This window comes from Eptatretus burgeri, chromosome 5 (genome assembly GCF_056783735.1).
Source record: "Eptatretus burgeri isolate ZD-2024b chromosome 5, Ebu_testis_v1, whole genome shotgun sequence".
In the NCBI taxonomy this organism is placed as follows: Eukaryota; Metazoa; Chordata; class Myxini; order Myxiniformes; family Myxinidae; genus Eptatretus; species Eptatretus burgeri.
In genome coordinates this window covers 70,463,918-70,483,806 of record NC_140965.1, presented here as the reverse complement: position 1 = coordinate 70,483,806, position 19,889 = coordinate 70,463,918, and the positions used below count along the sequence as shown (strand labels likewise).

At 34.2% G+C, this 19,889-nt stretch overlaps 1 long non-coding RNA gene across 1 annotated transcript; it reads left to right on the top strand.

Annotated features, from left to right (window-relative positions):
- Positions 1 to 336: 336 nt before the first annotated feature.
- LOC147026662 (uncharacterized) lies at positions 337 to 4,557 on the top strand. Its single transcript, XR_015058454.1, has 4 exons — positions 337 to 711; positions 790 to 948; positions 4,084 to 4,132; positions 4,407 to 4,557. It is a non-coding gene; the product is annotated as an uncharacterized LOC147026662 (long non-coding RNA).
- Positions 4,558 to 19,889: the final 15,332 nt, after the last annotated feature.

Genomic DNA, 19,889 nt, shown 5'->3' with positions numbered 1-19,889 from the left:
TATTTGTCTCCCCTTTTAACCTGGAGGTTGAACCTCATTGAATTGAACACCTGGGGGTTGAACAGCTCACTCATTGAACCTATAAAGATTTGTTCATTCTCAAATTCCTTCAATAGTTTAATTTTCTTTGCACAATAATCCCCATCTAAAATATTGAAAAACAAAACATTTGAATCTTTATATTTTTTAAGATACCCCTTTTGTGTCATTATGAAATGATAAACTTCTCTTAATGATCTCATATGGCCACCGCCCGAGTTGCAAATCATTTTTGTGTATAAACCACGCCATAAAAAAAAGTTTTGTTTCAAATGTTTTCAGTTCGTGTCATGAAAATGAGGAAGTGTTTTTTTTGACACGGTCGTGCTGTGAAAAGAAAAACAGGAACTATTCTGTGAGACAAGGTCTCGTGTTTATATTTTATCTCAGAACACGAACTGAAAACATTTGAATCAAAACCATTTTAGGGTATTTTAAGTATGTTTTGAAAATGATTCATAAAATTTGAGAATATAATCGCCCAGTTATTTTCCAAGCTGCCTCACCCGAAGTGTCATTTCCTGTGGCCACACCCAATGATTAGGTAATTTCCTCATCGTTGCCTTATAAGTGATTCGCCAGACAAAGTTTCTACCAGACGGGATTTTCATTTTTACAACTGAGACATGAGCGATCTTTCTTCCGCGAACAAAACAGCTCAACACAAAGTTGGTAAGTTGGTTCCTCTTTGAACGATGAAGCAATTGATTATAAATTAAATCGTGATAATTGATTTTTTTTTCTTGGCAGGTCCTTGGAAGAAGAGCAGTTTACATATCACGACGAGGTGCATCAAATGAATGCTCTTATTGAAGAGGTCAATGATTTTAGAAGAGAATTGAAAAACATTTATAATGACTGGTACGAAGTCTTATCACGGCCTCTGATCTCGAATGAATTAAACCAATGGTGAGACACGTGTGTGTGTGTGTGTGTGTGTGTGTGTGTGTGTGTGTGTATATATATATATATATATATATATATATATATATATATATATATATATATATATATATATGTGTGTGTGTGTGTGTGTGTGTGTGTGTGTGTGTGTGTGTGTGTGTGTGTGTGTGTGTGTGTGTGTGTGTGTGTGTGTGTGTGTGTGTGTGTGTGTGTGTGTGTGTGTGTGTGTGTGTGTGTGTGTGTGTGTGTATGTATGTATGTATGTATGTATGTATGTGTGTGTGTGTGTGTGTGTGTGTGTGTGTGTGTGTGTGTGTGTGTGTGTGTGTGTGTGTGTGTGTGTGTGTGTGTGTGTGTGCGTGTCTCTTTCCCTGTCTGTTTGTATCTCTCTCTGTCTGTCTTTCTACCTACCTCTCTCTGTCTGTCTCTCCATCTACACCAGGGGTCGGGAATGTTTTTGACTCAGAGAGCCATTAAAGCAAAATATTTGGAAATCTATTTCAGTGAGAGCCATATAATATATTTTAAGACTGAATTCAACTAAATGTGAGTATAATAAGCCTCTGAATTTATTCTTTTAAATAATGTTGTTATAATACTCACCATTAATGGGACTTCTGGTGCTGCATGGATTTGCTGATGGCTTTGTAGTCTGGTTGGTACTTGGTGAGGTTAAGCTTCATGCAAGCGTTGAGGCTTTCATCCGTTATACGTGATCGTAGGTTGGACTTGATGTTTTTAAGATGTGAGAATGACTGCTCACATGCATACGTAGATCCAAACAAGGTCAATACAGCAATACTCACACGCTGCAGTGTGAGGTATGTGACAGGAAGCGCGTTCCAAGTTTTGATAATCAGCTCGTCTTTGGGTTGAAGTTTTTTCATTTCTGTCCACATGTGCTTGCTCGCCAACTCTGCTTTCTGTCGTGCGATTCTTTCCAAATCTTCATTCAGTGACTTGAACTTATTCACCCACATGTCTGAGGCCTTCAGGTCAGCCACTTCTGCTTCAAAATCTCTGACGGAGACACCAGGAATGTAACTCAGGTCGGCTGTGTTCAGTGAACACTCGTTTGGATGGGTGATGAACTTAAAAAGACGAGTGTGCTCACGAAATTCTCCAAAGCGTGCTTTGAATGACTGTAGGAGACTGGATGTGAAGCCAGCTAACTGGTGGAGATCAAAGTTTTGAGTGGGCTCACTTGCCGTGCATGCATCTTTAAATTGTCTCAGTTTTTCAAAATGTAGTAAACGACCTGTTTCAAGATCCATGATAAAGAGCTCCAGCTTGTTTTCAAAAGCAAACACGGCTTGTTGAAGGGATAACACTGTATTTCCAATGCCTTGCATTTTCACGTTGAGCTCGTTCAGATGTTCAGTCATATCCACGAGATAGTAAAACTTGAGGAGCCACTCAGTTTCGGCTAGCTCAGGATGCTCAATCCCTTTCATTTCAAGGAAAGTCCGGATTTCGTTCAGGCAAGCCGCAAAACGGCTAAGCACCTTCCCTCTTGACAACCAACGCACATTGCTGTGCAAAAGCAGACCGTGATAGTTATTTCCAACTTCATCCAGCAGTGTTTTAAACTGGCGAGCATTTAAGGCTCGGGCAACAATAAAGTTGATCACACGAATGACCAGCGACATCACTTCGCCAAGCTGCCCATCACACATCTGAGCACAAAGTGCCTCCTGGTGTAGAATGCAATGGAAACTTAGGATGGGTCTATTTTCATGTTCACGGAGAAGCGCCACAAATCCTTTGTTTTTCCCCACCATACACGGAGCACCATCAGTACACACCGAGATAAGTTTATCCATTCGTAGATTTTTTTCTTGAGCGAACTCCATGAAAGACTTGAATAAATACTCACCTCTTGTGGACCCTTTTATTGGCAGAACAGCAAGACTTTCTTCACGCAGTGTATCACCAGCAGCATATCTTGCAATCACACTGAACTGCGACAAATGGCTTACGTCTGTTGACTCATCCAAAGCCAGGGAAAAGAACGGCGCTGTATTTATGTCCTTCACTTGCGTTTCCTCCACTTGGTTTGCCATCATGATGGTACGATCATGAACAGTTCTTGCCGACAGAGGAATGTCTTGTATCCGTATGATTATCATGTCTTTGTTCGGAAGATCATCAAAAAGTTCATTGGCGACATCCAGCATGAACGTTTTTGCATACTCGCCATCTGTGAATGGTTTTCCGTTCCTCACTATTGCCAAAGATCCAGCAAAGCTGGCGGAATTATAGTCACCTTGCCGGGTCCATACGCGGAGTTGCTGCTGGCTGGCTTGCACCCTGCTCAGAAGCTCTTGGCACGCTTTCTTTCTGCTGTCTCCCGCAGGGTATTTTGATGCAAAGGTAGCATGGCGTGTGTCGAAGTGCCGCTTTATATTCGACCGTTTCATCGATGCAATTTTGTCATTGCAAATTAGACACACCACAGAACCTGCTCTCTCCACAAAGGCGAATTCATCGGCCCATTCGTCCTAAAATGTACGATACTCCTCATCTTTTTTTCTTTTCGCCATCTTCTTCGTCGAAGGGTTAGCTTTGAGCAAATGAGAGAGAGGGAGATGTTGACCCAAGTGAGTCTGGCTGGCCTGCGCACGGGCTGACATACTCGAGAGGTGCGGCGCGGCCGGCCGACTCTGGGATGCTGTCGCCTCAGCGGTGGCGCGTGATTGGTCGAGATGAATTCCGTGATGCGTCTCGGCGGCGGCACGTCATTGGAGGAACCGAAATCACGAGTCGCCTCAGCGGTGGCGCGTGATTGGTCGAGATGAATTCCGTGACGCGTCTCGGCGGCGGCACGTCATTGGAGGAACCGAAATCACTACTCGCGTCGGCCGCATGACTGGACGAAACAAAAACCGCTTCAGACAATTCGGAGGTGTTTTTTCTTCTCTCCTTCTGCCAAGTTCAGCCCTGCACGTGAATGAAGCACGACACCATTCAAACTATAGGTAAAGCTTCTGCGAGAAATATTGGGCTTTCCAAGTTTCAAACTCCAATTTTATCTGCGAGCCAGATGCAATCATCAAAAGAGCCATACCTGGCTCGCGAGCCACACGTTCCCGACCCCTGATCTACACCCTTGACTTATTATTCTTATTTTCTTTTTTTCAGCTCGATCACACAACATAAGCAATCTGGTACAACACATGATTTTCTGGAGGTAAATGTTTCTGAATTATTATTTAGTTATTTTTTTAATTAATATCACTCTCTCTTTAGAATGTCGTCTTATGTTGGTTGCATCATTAGTTTGGACGCAGTTTTGCCAGTACACTGGAATTCATTTTATTGGCCTTGAAAGGATGACAGGCTCCTGGTGTGTTAATTCAGTGGTCAACGAGGCTTGAACTTAGAACCAACAACAGGCTTACTCATATTACCATGTAATTATCTTTATAAAACCTAATTATTATCCACTTTTTGTTTCAAAACAGAATATGGTGTCTGAGTTTCGAAATCACAAGACATCTGAAGAAGATTGCTGGGAAAGATTATACATTCTCGCAAATGAATATTTAAGATTTTCAATTTTAATAAATTATATTTGTTTTGTTTACAATTACTTGATTTTGAATTTCAAGAAGAGGATCAACACATGAAGGAGAGGGAGGGGTTGGGGGGCGGGGGTAGGTGCGCTCCCCAACGACCCATCACCCCTCATCCCACCCCCCCCCTCCCCATGTGTGTGTGGGGGGAAGGGTGGGGGTGGGATGAGGGAGGTGGTGGGTCAAAGGTGGGGGCGCACAGGGGGGATGAGGTGGGTGGGGCTTGTGTGGGAGGGGCTTCGGTGGGGCTTGTGTGGGTGGGGTGTGTGTGGACGGGGCTTGAGTAGGAGGGGCGTTTATGTGGACAGGGTTTATGTGGGCAGGGTTTATGTGGGTGGAGCTTGTGTGGGCAGGGTTTATGTGGACAGGGTTTATGTGGACAGGGTTTATGTGGGCAGGGTTTATGTGGGCAGGGTTTATGTGGGCAGGGTTTATGTGGGCAGGGTTTATGTGGGTGGAGCTTGTGTGGGCAGGGTTTATGTGGGTAGAGTTTATGTGGGCGGGGTTTATGTGGGCGGTGTTTATGTGGGGGGGGTTTATGTGGGGGGGGTTTATGTGGATGAGGCTTATGTCTATGAGGTTTGTGTGGATAAATGGATGGGTGGATGGGTGGAGCTTGTGTGGATGGGTGGATAATTTAATTAAATAAACATGTTGTGTGTGGGGAACTAATTAACTAATCACTAATTATGTGAATATGATGAATATGGGTGGAGCTTGTGTGGGGTTTGTGTGTGTGGAGCTTGTGTGGAGCTTGTGAGGGGTTTGTGTGGGGTTTGTGTGGGGTGGGGTTTTTGTGTGGAGCTTGTGGGGGGTTTGTGTGGGGTTTGTGTGTGGTGGGGTTTGTGTGGGGTTTGTGTTGGGTGGGGTTTATGTGGGGAGCTTGTGAGGGGTTTGTGTGGGGTGGGGTTTGTGTGGGGTGGGGTTTATGTGGGCGGAGTCAAAAAGGGGCAGAGTCAAAAAATTTCAATTTATCTTTGTCTTTTGTAATTCCTGTGAATAAAATGAACCTAAAATCTCTTCCCCTTCCAAATCATATATCTTATAAGTCCAAGGAACCGTATCTATGACATCAACAATTTTAAAAAGCTCGTTCGTCCATCGTTTAATATAACCCTTTTCAAAATGAGATTTCCACCTATATATTCTTATGATATCACCAACTTTGAACTTAGGTTTTCTGACATTAATCTCTTTTTCATATTTTAATTTTGTAAATGTTTCTGATGGTTTCATATTTGTTGACGTGTGAATCGTGTCATTATACTTATCCACAATATCCTGAATAAAAGATGACCATTGTTGTGAACCGAGTTGTGTGAATTTTTTATATAGTCTCTCTTCTCAGGTACGATTAAAACGTTCAACAACAACTGCCTTCCCTTCATTAAAGGTACTGTATAATGTAATACTGTTATTTTTTAGAAAATTCATAAATGTCTTGTTATAAAACTCTCTACCCTCATCAGTCCACAATTTTTTAGGTTTTCTCTTACTTTTATTAAATATCTGTTGAAAGGCTAACATAAGAGTATTACCTGTTTTGTTTTTTAATGGTACAACCCATACGTATCTACTCCTCAAATCAATAACGGTTAAAGCATACTTGTACCCCTTATCATTATTGAGTTCAATCAAATCAGCAGACCAGATATAATCAACTTCCTTGGAATAAACTTTCCTTCTCTGAAACTTTGTGAATATTGGTTTATGTAATTCATCAGCTAATTGCTCTTCAGTCTTAATGACATCATTAGAGCCTATAAGTTTTTTGAATTTCCAAGTCCAAGTTTCAATTTAGCACTGATCATCTTCTTCACAATGAACCGATCAACTTTTTCTCTCAAGGTTGGATTTTGTGTCAGAGACAAATTATACAACATTTCTCTATCGGCTTCATGCTTTTCTTCCAACGTTGTGGTATTCCCATAATCAATATCGTGTCTCATGCACACTTCATCAACTCTATTGATTGGTTTACTCCAGGATTGTCTGCCTCATCTAATCTTTTATCCAAGTTTGTGCCTGGACCACAGAAAGAATACCCTGGAAGATGTAATTCCCCTGGTATTCCAGTAGTTGTAAATTTACTTCCTGATAAAAAACTTTTGTATATCTCCTCCTCGTTTGTGTTTGGAGATAAATTGATTTTTTTTTGAACCACACACCGAACATATACCTTTTTGTATAACCCTGTTATTTTTACTTTTTATATATGAAATATTTTTAGTATTAGTTTTCTTTTTACATTTGAGACAATAACTCATTTATTTATGTGAAAAATTCCTGCAGAGTACAAAAACCTTTTTAGTTTCCAACATGCACATTTGAATCTTAATTTTTAAAACATAAAGAATCCTTAGAAATGCCTTCACTCTCTCCTCCATTTATTTAAGAAAAAAAAATAAAAATGAAAAACTTGAATTAAAATGAATATCTTGTCGATGTCAATATTCTTGTCGAAAATATTTCAAAGAGACTTGTCAATTCTTTGTTTTCCTCCTCGGTGGGTTGAGTTATTTTCTGTAATACCTCCAATCTTTTTTTAATCTCATCGGTTTCCATATTTATTTCATCTCGCTCTTTCCTCCCTCTCCTTCTCTCTCTTCTCCTTTTCCTCCTTCTCTTTTTTCTCCCTCTCCTCCTTCTCTCTCTTCTCCCTCTCCTCCTTTTCCTCCTCTTCCCTCTCTTCTTCAACTCCTTCCTCATCCCTTATTATCCTTGAATCGCTTACACCCCATAGAATATCATACATATATTCATCAGGATTTCTTGTTATTCCTGTATCCAAAATAATTATTTTACAACAGGAAACCAATAAAATTTATTTTGAATTTCTAAAAGAGCCTTACCTTTTCTTAACTTTATAATTTTTTCATTATTTAACATTCTAATTAAATCTAAAGTTGTCGGTTTATCAACATCAGCATAATGCCAATCTTTTATTGAAAATACCTCATTCTTATGTTGAAGAACATATTTATTAAAATACCGAATACCCTTTTCTTGAAGGTATGCTTGGACACAGAAATGATAATTTTCTTGAAGCCTTCTTGCTGTCATTTATGTATTAGAAATATATGTTAGAATAATATTATGGCACGAAACACCTCCCCATCTTCCCATAGTTAAATCATTTTTTATTTCCTTACTTATTATATATAATCCTGTTTTTTCTGTTTTCATGATATAAACAAGGGCAAAACCATTATTATATTTACCCTTATTAAATTCTTTTATTTGTTGTTTACTAATCGTGGCCCCACAAAACTCATTCTCGATACCAAGTGGATAATATTCTTCCTTACGAGACTGATTTAATTGTTCCAGGTCTTTGAGGTTAATTTTAAATGACCAATTATACCCTAAATCATTCATATCATACCCCCATTGTTCTATTCTCATACAAACGATACGCCGTTCTTTATAAAAATTTATTTTAATTTGAACTGTGAATTCTGTATGACCTGGAGATAATATCAACACTTCTGTATCTTTGGAATACACGGCCGTTTTATTTAAGGATATATATTGTGATAAATCGCTTAATCTCACCAAGTCATTCGCGTCAGTCGGGCTTGGATAATTTTTTAATTTATAAGCATTTTTCATGTTAATATTTTTGGTTATATTATATTTATGTCGTTCAGCCTGTGCCTTTGTGTAATAATTTGATAAATCAATATCCAGTTCTTGAGATACACCAAAGATAGAACCATCTTTACCAACATAAGTCATTTATATTAAATTAAAAATAATATCAATTTTTTTTTATTTTTGTTGAGTTGAAATAACACATATAGACATAATTGACCACAACACTTGGAATTTAATTCTTGGACTTGAAATGTTTGATAAACACCATTCTGTAAGAATTTTATGACTTCAACAGGTGGTGGAAGACCAAACTATCAAAATAATATTTGTCTTGACTATTAAAAATACAAACCCAATGAGAACCGTTCCCATTATTATCTTCGAAGTTCATAATAATATTCTTTGTATGTTTCGGCACATTTGTTAATTCATCTCTCAAACAAATAACCACATTATAAATTTTTAATTTCTTACAATATTTGACAAGTTGTAAATTTGATGTTGTATTCTTTCCAAATTCTTTAAACCACTCATCAATGCTCATTTATTTATTAGAAAGATATAATCCATTACCTCTTTTCGTTAATTTTACACCTGCTTGTGCTATAGAAGAAAGCATATCTCCAACTAACAATCTCGCTTTATCAGGCAGACCTTCAAGTTTTTCAGCAAAATCTACAATTACACCACTTCCACTAATTTGTTTCTCCAACTCTTTGTTATGTCTTTCCAATTCTTTTTGAGCCTGGAGTTGAGCCTTCCTTTCGTTGGCAGTTTTCACCGCTGTTGAAATACCACCCGTCAATGCTCCAACCGCACTTAAACCAGCAAATAAAGGAATTAGAAATGGGAGAAATCCTCCACTCGTCTCTCTTATTGAATATTTTTTCAACATTGGTTTTGTCATTTTAATTTTAAGTGAGCCAGTGTCATTCAAGATTTTAACCTGTTCTCTTGTGAGCAAAACATCAATTCTTACTGCTCCTTTTCTCTGAATTGTATTAACGTTAATAGTACAAGGCTTTTGATTTTGAACACAAGATGATAGTTTATGAAGATTGATTTGATTAACATATACCCCAGTTGGTACTTTGCCACTCATTTATTTAACAAAAAATTATGTGAGACTAATCATCACACCATTATCTGTATTAATCTGCAATTCTGTTTCTTCCAAAAGCAAACAATATGTATCAACTTCTTCACTCTCTCCTCTTTCAATGTATAGGGAAGTATCCACTCGATTAGACTTTATAGTTTCCTTTTGAGCGCTCAGGTCAAACGCATAGATTGTATACAAACTTTTAAATGCTGTCATATCCAAAATAGGTTCTTTATTTCCATTACTTTCACACACCTTTTGGTAAGACTTGTATGCTTCAGCAAAATCATTTTTTTCCCCAATTAATTTCCAATCTATCTCGTGGATAAAATGTTCCATCTGGAGAAACGCGAAGTTGTTTCACCCTAGCATTATCACTCAATGCATTATTCTTATAAGTCGCAGTATCACCATCTGGCTTTTTAAAAATGATCCACAGATATCGTGGCTTTCCTTCCAGAACACCCAAATTCCACGTGTAAGTAGTTTGGTTGAGTTTAACGTGTTGACATCTTCTTTTGAGGTATGATACACTGAGTGGTTTCTTTGAGTTAAGTCTTCGATTCAACATCTCTTCTGTTTTAAGATTAGGAGTATATTCACTGATATACCAACTCATTTCCTCAATTACAAATTTATTATGATCACCAAAAGCACTACCAACACCAAAAAGCAATCGATTTTCATTATCATTCCTTTGTAGTTGAAATCTAATTTTAAGACCATACAGAACTTTATCATGATCACAAAATCCAAATATACCTTTAAGAGGAACTGCCACAGTAAAACTATTTTCTGCTTTTGTATCATCATTATACATTCCTTTCCTTTGAGTATATCCAGGGTCTGTGTTTGTTCCCGTTGACATATCAGGAATAAAACCTTCGACAGACCCCTTTCCCATTCTATCACTGAATGTATAGAGTGTAAATTTCATCATTTCAGATACAGCAGAGACATAATCAACCGCTTCAACTTCTTGTGTTCCAATATACAAACGCACACTATCAAACATTTTCCAGAAGAAATCATTTACAAGTGCAGCGTTTGTGTTATTCCCAGCTTTAGTGAATTTAAATTTACACAACAAGAAACTTTCGGATAGATTCAAATAGTTTGTTGATTTTTTATTTCAAAACTTTTTGTACCATTCGTTTTCCAGTCTGTTCCAGTTATTGCATTTACCTTGAAGTAATCTTCTTTTTAGTGGAGTTTGAGATAATAATAGTATCATCCAAATCATAGATACTATCAATTGCTTCCATACTTGTATTTATTTAGGGAAAAAAGATGTTAAAACTTTTGAAACCCTGATCCAAGTATTCGAATTATTTTCTGTCGTTCTTGGGGGGACAACTGAGTTTTGCCTTTCTTAATTTCTTTTATTGCTTGTAATTCCTTCTGGGCATCTTTTATGCTCTTTACAACACCTGCTACATTTCCCACAGCAGAAGCAGTTGAACCAATTAGATCTTTATGTTTAAGAATAGTTGAACCAATACCCATGAGAGTATCAATTATCCCATCTCCTCTAAATTGATGTCCAACACCCCTTTGTCTCTTCGGTTTATAGTATCCTCTACCAAGATACATACCTTCACCCTTGTAGTATGGGGAAAGGAACATCCCATCCCCTGTAATTATTTTATATTTTCCCAACTCGTGTTTCCTCACAATAACCATCGTATTTATTTATTGGAAAACTTCACGTAGGTGAATTCTGATGGATATAACTTCTCCATTAAAAGAAATCATACGATTATCTTGGTCGGTTATCCTAAAATTTACTCTGTGTATGGTTTTTCCTGACACAGGGAGATAAACCAAAATTTTGGGTTCCATATTGAATTTATAACCAATTGGGGTTGAATATGCGCTGAATGAAAATATTGCATTTGTTTTTTTTTCCATCATTATAAGCACCATCAATCAAATCACAGTGAATTAACACCAAATTTATTCCTGAGGATATTTGAATGACATTATCACTGTAAAACGTCCCATTAGTTTCAATCTTTTTTGAGGAGAAACCCAATAACTCTCTAAATGAATTATCAATTGTGAAATCAACCTTGTAGTTATTTTTAACTTTAATCGTTGATTTTGAAGTATGTTTTTGAATGTCTATAACAATATTTTTTGGTTCATCACCCTGTTCTTTCATAAGACGAGCAATTTCGGAAGATATTTGAGAAATCTCATATGCTCCGGGTGAGACTGTTATCGTTTTGTATCCACTTCCGGGATTATAACTAAACTTGTCATTTTTATCAGTTATATTAAATAAGGTATTATAAGTTTCCATGGACAATAAAGATGCCTCATATTCTTTTGTTGGGTCAAGTTGTAGTGGGTATGGGAATGAAGATGTGTGGTCGCTTGTTGTGAAATTGAAACTAAGGATTGTGCTTCTCATCTTATTTAATATGAGATAAAATGTCTTTATATTGATTTTTATTAATTATTTTCATGTTCATCAACTGGTCTAAAATGGCTGATGCTTCATTAAAACAATTATTATTTCCAGCCTTCTTACTACCTAACAACAATAACAGTCTATTAACTAATTGCGATGGGTCATTTGGAAGAAAACTAATACCTGAACCAAGGATACTTAAAGCCTGAATAATGTGTTTCTCCTTCTCATTCTTCCTACTTTTACCAGAAAGAATAACCCTATAATTTAGAGTGTTCAGCAGATCAATATATACTCTATCATCATTATTTTCCATATCCAATGGTTTATCAATATACTTTGATTCATCCCTCACAGTTGAACCTCGTCTTCCATCTTTTGTGAGAAGAAACATTAATCTCGGAGTTAGTTTAACAGGGGGTTGAGCAGAACCCAAGAACCTTAATTCATCATTAAATATCAATACCTTTTCTTGAAGAAGATGAAATATTGCTGGTTGTTCTGTTGGAATGAGTCCTGCTTTGGTTTTTGAATCCGCTGAATATTCATTGTTTTGAAGAGCATTCACAATATAATCAGGGGGTTGATTAATCTCTTCCAGTTGTTGAAATAAACCTTCATCATCATATACCTTTAATTCTCCTAAATGCTCTAATTCTTCCTCCGTCATTTGATCAAAATCTTTTAACATTTGAAGTTTTTTAGGAGTATATTCTACTGTGGGAACTGTGGAAACATCTTTCATTTTTTCTTGGGAAGTTTTTAAAAGTGGTTTAAAAAATTTCTCTTGTTTTCTTTCAAATGCTTCTTCGCCCGTTAGTTTCTGTCTGCGTTTCTTCTTTATGTCTTCCTGCTGTTTTACAACTTTTGAAACCAACTCTTGATGTTCCTTAAATCTTCTTGCTCTTTCTTTTGCATCCATTTATTTATTGTAAAATATCATTTAATGAATTGTAAAGATCAACAGGGAAATTTTCCTTTTCTTCATCATTCAAGTAGATGTGTTCAAATAAATCCTTTTCTTTAAATATTTCATCAAATTCTTTATTAACATTAATGCGAGTTGTAATTTCTTCTTCACTAATACTTGCATCTCTGCTTTTCATACGTTTGCGTTGAGTTTCTTCATCAACATCAAAACCGAATGATAAAATCTTCATTCCGCTCAGATGTTTAATAATTTGTCTCGTTCCTTCTGGATTAGTTTCTAATATCCCAAGACCACCAGATTTTAGTTTCCTTAACTCACTCTTACAATGTGAATATTTTGTTGTACCAAGAGAAACCTCCTCAAATATTTGACCTTCATTCCTCAATCGCATATGTTCCTCCACTGAAATATAGTGATAATCTTCACCTTTTACTTCTCCAGGTCTTATTGCTCTAGTTGTTGTTGATACAATGCATATCACGGGGTGTTTTTCAAGTAAATTTTCAATATTCTCATTTGTACTACACAAGAACCTTGATTTATGAAAGTTTTTTCCAGAAGCAGATTTACCCACAAGATTTACAATAATAGTTGTCATTTATATATGTAATTGTTTATAAAACAAAAAATATATCCCTTAATATCTCATCTTGTTTCACAACAATATATTTATATTTTTCAGTCGTGTGCTTCATGTAATCCTCAAATTTCTTTTTACTACATAATGTAGAACAATTATCTCTCCAAAAATTATTGATATCTATTGAATTTAACTTGAATAAAATAAAAGTATTAGCATTGTTTCTGATGGAACGACGAGGAAGTTGAAAGTACGATTGACTAAGATAAATACAATTACAAGAAGAATGTCTCCCTCTTGTGTAGTAGCTGTCCATTACCGTTTGGTTTCTCTCATTAACACAATCAAAGATAACGAGGTTCTTTTTTGATTTATCCAAATCTTGGGGAGACGGTATATCATCCATATTATCACTAAGAATACAAGTTATCGGATTTGAATTCTTTTTACATCTCTGTGTATCACAAAATAGTTGAATTATATCTTCAATGTTATAATCATTTAGGTTTTTTTGACGTTTAAATAAACCGATTATATCTTCTTTTTGAAGACAAGCATTAAAACCTTGTGAGAGTAGTTGATACTCTGGTTGAAAACTCGACTTTGTGAAAATTATTAAATTATCATAATCTAAAAAGTTGGGAGTGAGGAGCATCTTTAAAAGTAAGCAGGTTTTTCCACATCCACTTGAACCAACTATGAGACATCTTAATGAATTTGGGAGATTTTTATGGTTGTTAAATTTTATCTTATTTTCCCAAATGGGTAAAAAATCATTCATTTATATATTTGGAAAACAGGTTATTTAATTTATTATTAGCTTTTTTAGAAACTCTATATTTTATCCTAAGTTCAGGTTTAATTTCAAGATAATCCATTATTTTATTTATACAATATCTTGTGTTGATATTTCCCTGAAAATTACATCCATGAATAATATATAACAACAATCCTTTGAACATTTCTCTTATACGTTCAGTTTCTTCCCTTGTAAGGAAAGGTGTTATCACCCTCATACTTTACATTCATTTCTCTAATCAATCTTGTAAAGTAATTCATTTTTGGTGTAAATCTAAAAGAATTATTTTCCTTTTTATATTTTTTATTATCATTAATTAGAAGATAATCACAGAATATACATTGTTTATAGGCTTTTGACTCTGTGTTTAATCCCTGTCTTTCACACGCAGGACAATTCTCAAATTTGTCATATGGAGAATCAGGAAAGTCTAGCATATTTATAAAGTAAAACTTTACTTAAATTGAAATTCATCTATACTTTCAGTTGTATATTGACTCATATTTAATAATATTACCATCGATATCGATATACTTTTTTTCATTACCAGATTCAACGACAACATTTTTATATTAAAGGTAATTTTAAAATGATCGTTAACTACTACTGAACGAAATGTCATTTCACCTGATATATTAACATCCTTTATTTCATCAGGATTTACATCTTTAGGGTTGTTGAAAAAAATACAAATTTCTCCTTGCATATTACAGATGGTCTTATCTTTTCTTTCTAAAGCTTCATCCATAAGGTTTTTGTTTTTTGATACTTTTTCTTGTTTCATTGCTTTTTCTAGTTTTGAATATATTACCAGAAGGAGAGGAGAAACTTTTGTTAGAGATACTTTAATTGATGTTCTACCAGCTATACTAAAAGCCCTTCCACTGAAGGAAATTGAAGAACTCATATTATTTACCATAATTGTTTTTATCCAATAGTTGTTATATTTATCTTTGTTCAATTTTACATCATTGACATATTTCTCAGTATCTTTAACAAATGAAGAGATTGATTGAAACTTGTCTTTTGTGTCTTGAAACATTGTATTTATTAAGTGAAAAAGTTGGAGGATAAAATGGTTTTAAACACAGATTCACCTGTAAAATAAACGAAATTTTCATCAAGAAAATTTTAGTTTAAGCAAAGATTTATTATATAAATATGGTGAATACAACATACTGCGATGTTTGTAATCACAAATATAAACATTATAGAAAACACCTCCGAACCAACAAACACACATTTAATCTATTTCATAAAATATCTCCTCTTGAGTTGGAAAGAAAACATTGTGATATCTGTTCAAAGGATGTTTTGAAGAGAAGTTATAATAAACATCTTCAATCACAAAAACACAAGAAAAATGAGTTTAAAGTAAAGGGAGACTATTATATTGAAAACACTGATGGGGCATTTAAAAATAAGGATTTTTCAATTTGGAGAACCCGGTCCATCATCAATAGCTGAATCAATTGAAATAGTGAAACCGATGTTGAAAAATTTATTAAAAAGACATTAAAAGAAATGAAAACTTTAAAGTTTTATATGGGAGTGAAAATGAATATGAAAAGACAAGATGAAGAACATACTCCTTATATGAGAACAGATCTTCATTTTATAACATCATTTCAAGATTTTTTGAATAGTGGGGTTTATGAAGAACTATCAAGACAAGAGGAGGATGTTGATAATACAGTGGTAGGAAGTGGATTCAATATTAAAAAAATCATCTTTTTAGATATACACATTCTAAAATCAAACCCTCTTAAAGCTTCTTCTTATATTGAATTACCAAAAGAAATAAAACTAAAGAAGGCAGTTGTTAATATTAAGAACAATGATAATAAATGTTTTCTCTGGTCTGTTCTTGCTCACTTTCATCCACCAAAATGTAATTCAGAAAGAGTAAAACAATATATGAAATATGAGAATACCTTGGACATTAAAGATTTTAAATTCCCAATGCCACTAACAGATATTCCTAAATTTGAGAAAAAGAATAATCTTTCTATTAATGTATATGGATTAACAGATACAAACAAAGTTCAAATATTAAAAATTTCAAACAACTATAAAAATGAAGAAACACACATTGATCTTTTATATTTTAGTGTTGGAAAGAATTCACATTACACATACATCAATAATTTATCAAGATTAATCTCTTCTCAGGTATTCAGAACAGCAAACAAAATATATCCTTGTAAGCGATGTCTTAATTCATTTCATACAAAAGAACGATTAGAACAACATTCAAAATATTGTAGTAATCATAAATCAGCTGTAATTACAATGCCTAAATCTGGTGAAAAGATTTCTTTTGAAGATTATAATAAATCTATCATGCACCCATTTGTGATATACGCTGATTTTGAGTGTATCCTTAAAAAGATTAATACTGCTTCTCCTAATCCAAAAGAATCATATACAAATAAATATCAAAAACATATTCCTTGTGGTTTCTGTTATTATATCAAATCATCTGTTGGAGAAAAGTATAACAAACTTGAACATTATCGTGGAAAAAAAGCTTCACAAGAGTTTGTAAAACGATTAGAAAAGGATTGTATAAGACTCACTAAATTAATGAAAGAAACAAATGAACTGATGAAATTAACCAAAGAAGAAAAATTAGAATTTAGAAAGAACAATATCTGTCATATTTGTGAGGGGGAAATTAAGGAGTCTAAAGTTAGGGATCATTGTCATCTTACTGGTAAATATAGAGGTCCCGCTCATTCCTGTTGTAATCTTAATTATAAATTACCTTCTTTTATTCCAGTCTTTCTTCACAACAGCGCCAACTATGATACACATCTATTTATAAATGAACTTTCAAAAACACCAGGGAATATTTCTGCCATAACAAACACAAGTCAAAAGTATATTTCATTTACAAAAATGATATTCACAAAACCTTGAACTCGTATTAGGTTTCTAGATTCTTACAAGTTTATGGGAACACCACGAGCCTACCTAACATCAAATCTAAGCTCCATGGGGTCTTTTCCAAATCTTAATTCATTCTTTCCAAAAGAGGAAATTCTCACTAAAGAGGAAATTCAGATTAAAGAGAGAATTCAAAGTAAAGAGGAAATTAATGAAGAAATTCTAACTGAAGATGAAATTCTAATTATAAAGAAAATTCGAACAATGAATGAAATTCTAACTAAAGAGGAAATTCTGATTAAAGATGAAATTCTGATTAAAGAAGGAATTCTCACGAGAGAGGAAATTCAAACAAGGAATGAAATTCAAAGTAAAGAGAAAATTCTTAGAAGTAAGGGAATTTATCCTTATGATTATATGGATTCATTTATGAGATTTAAAGAAACACAACTTCCTTCAAAAGAAAGTTTCTATAATAACCTTTATGAAGAAGAGATAAGTGATAAGGAATATAAACACGCACAAGAAATATGGAAAATATTTAAGATAAAGAACCTTGGAGAATATCATGATTTATATCTAAAAACAGATGTTTTATTGTTAGCTGATGTGTTTGAAGCTTTTAGATCACTCTGTCATAATAAAAATTGTTATGGATTAGATCCTGCCCACTATTTCACAGCTCCTGGTTTAGCTTGGAGTGCAATGTTGAAAATGACAAAACAAGATATAGATTTAATCAGTGATGTTGATATGCTTTTGATGATTGAGAAGTCCAAGAGAGGTGGAATATCACAAGTCTGTTCAAAAAGATATGCTAAAGCAAATAATAAATATCTTCCAAATTATGATAGTGAAAAAGATAGTAATTATTTGATGTATTTTGATGCTAATAATTTGTATGGATGGGCAATGTCTCAATCTCTGCCTTATGGTAAATTAGAGTGGGTGGAAGAAAAGGATTATGAAAAGGCTTTGATGAATATTGTTATTTCTTCTCAAGAGGAATTGAATGACGAAGAAGAAGGTTATTATTTTGAAGTTGATTTGAGGTACCCGAGTGATCTTCATAATAAGCATAAAGACCTTCTTTTTGCATGTGAGAAAGAAACCCCAAAGAAAGAATGGTGCAGTGATGATCATAAAAGTTTTAATAATAAAGGAAAATCAACAGAAAAGTTATTAACAACATTCTATGATAAAGAGGGATATGTTTTGCATCAGAGAAGCTTAAAACAGTTTTTGAGAGAAGGATTGAGAGTAGCTAAAATTCATAGAGTTTTAAAATTTAAACAAAGTCCTTGGGTGAAAAAGTATATTCAATTCAATACAGATATGAGAGCAAATACAAAAGTAAAATTTGAAGGGGACTTTTATAAATTAATGAATAATGCTGTATTTGGAAAGACTATGGAAAATGTTAGAAACAGGCAAAACATTAGATTTGCAACATCTTGGAAAGAAGCTTCGAGATTGATAAATAAACCAAGTTTTGAGAGAGAAGAGGTTTTTTCAGAGAACTTTTCTGCTATTCATATGAAAAAGGAAAGTATTATAATGGATAAACCAATTTATATTGGAACAGCAGTTCTTGATTTATCAAAGATATTGATGTATGATTATTTGTATAATGACTTAAAGAAAGAGTATGGTGAAAATGTTTCATTGTTGTATATGGACACTGATAGTTTTATCCTAGATATAAAAACTGATGATGTTTATGAAGATATGAAGAAAAATATTGGAGTATATGATACAAGTAATTTCAGCAAGAAGAGTGAGTTATTTTCCAAAAAGAATGAAAAGGTTATTGGTAAGTTTAAGGATGAGTTGGGTGGAAAAGTAATGAGTGAGTTTATTGGATTGAGAGCAAAGGCATATGCTTATAAGTATGGTGATCAGATTGATAAGAGGTTAAAGGGAATAAAGAAATATGTAATAAAGAAATCAATAACTTTTAGAAATTATTATAATTGTTTGATGAATAAGAAAGAAGAATATAGGAAAATGAATACAATAAGAAGTTATAAACATAACATATATAGTGAAGAAGTAAATAAAAAGGCATTAGGAGCCTTTGATGATAAGAGATTTATTTTAGATAATGGAATAGATTGTGTTCCATATGGATATTGTATGATAGAGTGAATAGAATAGATTGTGTTTTAACGATGGGAAGATGGGTTAGGGTTTTTAAAGGGCTACCGCCGCGTTTTTTTTGCAATATATAAATGGTCAGACCAAGTATTAATCAAACTAAAGAGTGGAGAAAATCTCAGTCTTGGTATATAAATGGAAAACATAATGAATGTGAAAAATATCAAATAAGTCTTATTGAAAAAATAACTAAAACAAAGGTAAATAAAACAAATAAGCGAATCAATTTAAAAAGTAGTAAGTTAGAGGATGTAAAGAAAAAAATGAATATCCTTGAATGGACTGAAAACTTTGATGGTTATCAATTGAACAATGAAAAAACAATTTACTATAATCTCAAAATGATATGTGGCTCAGGAGGTGGTCAAACAAGAGCATTAAGAGAAGTTTATCATTTCGTAATGGCACAAAAGGGGTATCTTAAAAAATATAAAGATTCAAATGTTTTGTTTTTCAATATTTTAGATGGGGATTATTGTGCAAAGAAAATTAAACTATTGAAGGAATTTTAGAATGAACAAATCTTTATAGGTTCAATGAGTGAGCTGTTCAACCCCCAGGTGTTCAATTCAATGAGGTTCAACCTCCAGGTTAAAAGGGGAAACAAATAAATATACCTTGGGATAAAAAGGGGGTTTATTTTTAGGGAAAAAAATAGGAATCGCTGAAAATCCCCCATTCATTTACATGGGGAAAAGTGAGCCAGAACCAGTATATTCACCCTACTACTGTTAAACCTGCAATTTTCAACCGATTTGCACAAATAAGGTGTCATTTTGTCGGAAATCTGAAAGGGCAGTACATAATTAGGTTGTGACAGTATTGTTTTGCCTAAAAAAAAAGAAGAGTGTGTATGTGTCAAGTCCAATTCCGAGGAACATGTTTTTAGTCCCTGTTATTT